The sequence below is a fragment of the Tuber melanosporum genome, assembly GCF_000151645.1.
Source record: "Tuber melanosporum whole genome shotgun sequence assembly, scaffold_153, strain Mel28".
Taxonomy (NCBI): domain Eukaryota; kingdom Fungi; phylum Ascomycota; class Pezizomycetes; order Pezizales; family Tuberaceae; genus Tuber; species Tuber melanosporum.
The window spans coordinates 143,876-149,175 of record NW_003298812.1 but is presented as its reverse complement, the minus strand read 5'-3'; positions in this window follow the sequence as shown (position 1 = coordinate 149,175).

The following is a 5,300-nucleotide window of genomic DNA, read 5'->3' as shown; positions in this document are numbered from 1 at the left end:
CACACCGCAAATGCGATACTCCCCTGGGGTCCAACAATTGGTGGTCTCATCCGTTGATGACAGGGTCATCATAGTAGCTGCAGATTCTTATAATGCTGCCCCGTACCATGTAGGGGAAATTTTTGCAGACTGCGATCGTATAGCAAGTACTACGGGAATAGGGTTTAGTGCCCTCAAGACCTAGGGGATTGGGTTTGGGGACAGGACGTGGGGAGGAATAGAGTTGATAGGAGAAATCGTTTTGCCTTCTGATGATTTGCGGGTTCTTGGATATAGATTTAATGTATTTCTTAACTTTTTTTCTCATGTAAAGTACTGGTTGGAAAGGGAGTTGGGTGTTAGGAAAAGGATTTCGGCGTTGGGGAGAAGGTTTGGGAGTGTTGGTGGGCTAGGGGCGTGGAAGACATACTGCTTGGTGCAGGTAGCCTACCTTCTGACGGTTTATTACGGACTTGAATTTGTAACCAACCGCGGGTCATATGTGAAACAGATTCAGGTCCACATCAATGACTGTCTCCGATCAGCTTTCCGGACCCCTATGAAGCTGGCAAACAATATACTGCTAGCTGAGTTCGGAACACCACCTGATGCCATCCAAGGGAGGTATCTGCAGCGGAGGTACTACAGCTGATTTATTAACTACCGGTACTGTGATCAACACCCATGGTTCGGTGAGATACGGCTCGGTTGGAAGCAGGAAGGGATGGTGGCATATCGGCAGAACTTGGACAAGGAACTCACATGCCGCCCCATGATTACGATTAGGAAAGGCAAGGTGGTAATGGCTGCACGCCACCATTCGCTGTACACAGGTCTTTTCAAGGCCTCGGATGTGGTCATATACACAGACGGGTCCAAGTCCTCTGAAGTGGCCAGTGTGACATGGGTGGTATTTGAGAAAGGGGCTCTGACTCTTGTCGACGGGTGCTCGGTTCCCCTGTCTTGGAGCATTATTGAGTGTGAGCTATTTGCGGTTGTCTGTGCACTCCGAAATGCCCAAGGGATAGCCAAGAGACGTCCAGTTTATCTGTTTCTGGACTGCGTTCCAGCCCTCACCTGGGTAGACAATATGTTTTCGGAAGAAGATTCGGCTGAACTGTGGGAGGTTATGGCACCACTGCTTAACGAATTCAGCCATGTCAGCCTTAGCTGGGTTTTGGGACACAGGGGCATCGATGGCAATGAGATGGTAGACCTAAAGGCTAAGGCCTGAGTGGGTCGCCCATTGCACCCTCTGCTTTGGGAAGGGGTTAGCTTTGGGATCGGGAATGCAGCTCTGGCTCGAGAGTTGCGAAAAAGAAAAATGTGACTCCTGGCATAATAGGGAGGGACATGGGTATTATGCTCATGAATCTAGGGCACCTAGGCATCTTCGCGGACTCACACTCATGGACTCCGTCATTTTGTTGATGGTCCACAGTGGGACGGGGTTGGTTGGTCATGACTGCTATGAGGTGAAAGACAACGGACACCACTGGATTGAGTGCCCCCGTTATACTGTAGGACAACCTGCTGACGAGGAGTTATACAAGGATTCAGCGATATCGTAATGGAAGTCCTGGTGGGTGAGTGACGGGTGGTCAGGCCTGGGGATTCCCCGGCATGTTAAAATGGTAGACGGGGAGTTGGTAGTAGCAGGTAACCCCTTTGACGGCACACTGACGGTGGAAAGAGGCGGCCAGCTGGCAATGGTACGGGATCCCACAGCCTGTGACCGGTGCGAGAAAAAACACGCTGGCAGTGGATGCGTTCTGCCGGGGTTGGTAACCATGCCGAAGAAGTGGTTCTTTTTGCCCAACCAGCGACGTTGTGACTGCCCTTGTTGTGGGACTGCGATTTCTGCGACAGCCACCCAGAAGCGACTCACCTTCGCCAAACACTTTGAGAAAAAGCCATGCTGTTTACAGACATGTCACGATCAGTTTTGGCATTCTCTTTACCAGCAATGGGACGAGCTGGACCTCATGACTCGAATGTCGGTAGTTTTGCGGTGGACTAAGACAAATAGGTTGTTAAAAGAAGAGTGCTGTTCATTGTGTGGGATGGTTCTGGCCGAGGAGTACTTGGACCTGGGACTACAGTATAAGAGGCTGGAGGGATGTTGGGATAGACTGTATGTTTCCTTTGTTGAGTATGTGGGACAAATTGTGCTGGAGGCGGATAGGGGTGAGGGTATGAGAGAGTGGTTGGGTAGCGGGGTGGGAAGACCTGTAAATCTGGGGTGACGCTAGCCGTCACGAGTGCCCGTGAGCCCACGTAGGTAGTGATTTTTGGATTTATGTTTGGGAGGAGTGGTTGCAGGGCGGGGCAGTCCGTGGTAGTGAATTTTAAATAGTTTGTTTGTTTGGGGCATAGGGGAGACTGGTCGTATGCCGGTGTCAGCAGTACTAGTATAAATAAAATTAGATTGAATTCTAAGTACTTTTCCTACTTCTTGCACTCCGTGTCAGAAGTGAGCGCACCAATACTTTACCTTATTTCACTGGTGATAAATACTTCATCTGCTGTTACTTGTTTATGTTTTTCGTTTCATGCGGTCGGTTAGAAGTAGTTGTTCTTGCTTACAAGATACTTCAGTGTGAGATATCTATGGCCTAGTCCCAGTAATCACTGAGTATAGTTTGGGCGAGGATGGCGTCTTCAACAGCCTCCTCATCCATAGATTCTCCTCCCCCTTCGAGGATGTCGTACCCAGTTTGGTTGGACTCCAACCCATCTCCTTCGCTTGAGACAGCCCGTGTGGCCTTGTCTCTTGCACCTGCTACTGAGGCCGACCATGGCCTTATCCCCACAACTGTACAGTCATATCTTGCACGAAAGGAAACTTTAGCTTCCTACAGTTTCGCCACTATCACGGGTGTCAGAATGCGGTGAACCCGCAGTTTGATGATTTGGTTCCGCTGATGGTCACTGATGCGACCGTTGCCACGATGAAAGAAGTGGAGGTTTTAGTGAAGGGTTTTCTAATTGGAAGAGGCTGTTCAGCCACATGTAGCTTGGATAAGGACACTACCACAGGGCTCTTCATTCGGTTCAACTCTGACCACAGCTCGGAATACTCTCCAGCCCTCACACCCTCCCCACTTATGGAATCTCAAGCCATTGTGCCTGAATCCTCTATACTACCGACCAAGAGTGCAACTACCGTAGAGGCAAGTTCATGGTCTGCTACCCTTCCCCTCGCTGGAGCCGTCCAAAGTAAGATGCCCAATTTCCTCCACCAGGCCCCTGTACATAAGGCTGGCTGGTCAACTCCTGCCTTTTTGACCGGGATGTCATCTGGAGAAAGGGCTCTTTACGAAACCTCAAAGTTCAGATTAGATGACCCTGAGGATCAGGATTACAACCCTCCCGCTGCTGGAACATGACGCCGTGCGCAGTCGGCGTCCCCCACTAAGCGATCCGCTGCACCTGTTCTTGGGCCACAATTTCTGAACGCCATCAATGTTGATGAGGGCCGGAAGAAGCAGATTGTTCCCTCCCTGCCCGGCCTGCTCCTTGATGTACATCACCGGCGCCTGGCCATTCCCCCACCTATGAGTCTCCAGTCAACCATTGAGGCTACACCACCACCCCCATCACCACTGGTAACTGAAGATGTCCTACCTACCTTTGAGGTGCTAGCTCTGGATACTCCCATGGATTTGGAAGAGGGACACAACTCTGAAGCGACTGGACTAGGCGCCAGCATCCACACCCCCTCTACAGCAATGGCGTCCTCACCACCGGTCTTTGGTAAGAAATGGTGTTTGTAGGAAGGACAGCTGTCAAGCTCTCAGGAGGTTTTACATAATGCCCAGATACCGTTAGAGGCTCAGCTTCCGAATACTCAGCCCGAGGAAGTCTATGCTGCTGTGGCTCAGGCGGACTCAATCATGGCAGGAGTATGTGAGATATTGGATGCAGGTAGGACTCCCTTTCCTGGGCCTCAGTTGGGTAGTATAATTGCATCCATATTGGAAGGGTTGGAGGACATCCGCTTTGGCAATACTCCGGCACTCCTCTCCTTGGAGTCCAGATCGATGGAGGATGACACAGTATACGATGTCCGGACCTGGATGCACAACGGCGCCGCATTTTGTAATGAAGGACCAGAGGGTGGAGTGAACTACTGGAGCTGGGTACACCTGCTGGAACGGGCAGTAAAGGGGCTGACAGATATTGTTGGTAAGCAAGAGGAAGAGATCAAGGTCTTGCAAGGTAAGTTGTCCCCTCAGTGCCGATCCCCTTCAGCGGGGTCTGGCAATATCCCGTTTGGTTTATTGGAAACAATGCCACCCCCTACCCCTGTTAAGGGAAAGGAGACTGCTATGGTGGCTCCTGCTACTAAAGCCTCCTTCACAGAGGTAGTGAAACGGATAGCATACGTGCCCAAACCTCCCACAGCTCAGAAAGAGTAGGCACCCTCCACCCAACCTACATCAGCAGTCTCCTCCTACCAGTCTAGCAATAGGAGCTCCTCCCATGAAGGAGGGGTGACTCTATGAGTGGTCCGTGAGGGAGGAGGCAAATCTGTGCACTGGGAAAAGGAAGATGGAGAAGAAGAAGGAGAAAAATGGGAAAGAAAACGCGGTAGACACCTGAGCGGTGCTGCCAGAAGGAGAAGAAAGGCTGCTAGAAAATCTGGTGGCAAGAAGGAAATGGCAACCCCGACCAAGACTCAGGGGAAGAATGCTGAAAGACAGGAACCAGCTCCGGCGATAGTGGTACCTGCTGCTTAGCCGATTCAATCAGGGCCTGCGGCCATGGCCAGTGTCAAGGTAATGGCAGCCCCAATGTAATAAGAGTACCAACAAGTCCCACAAGGACCTCCTAACCCACTCAACTCGGTACCAGCGCCACCACAATCGTCACCGACCCTGGATGCCTGTGGAAGGCCTATTACTCTGCGATTCACCACCCGCAAACAAGTAGCCCTACCAGAAGGTGTGGACATCGAGGCAATTCGGAATTGGATCAACACGACCTTCACAAATCAGGGAAAGATTCGAGGCAATGCCCTGTACATTCGTGCTGGGCACGTCCGGCCTGAGATTGGTTGTATCTTCCTGACTCTGGCAGGACATTCTGTTACTGAATTAGGCAACCGGCTCGACAAGGCAAGGCTTGACCTACTTAGGAAGTTGTCGCTCCAAGAGATTGAGTATCAGAGGAATTTGGAGAAGGTGAAGATTTTTATTTCTGGTGTCCCACTTGCTGACACAGGAAGAGGATCAATCTGGAGGGTTGAGGAATAGACTGGGAGCGTAGCCTTTGACGGCCTACGCACTGATTTGGAGCAATCTAATACTGGTATAGTA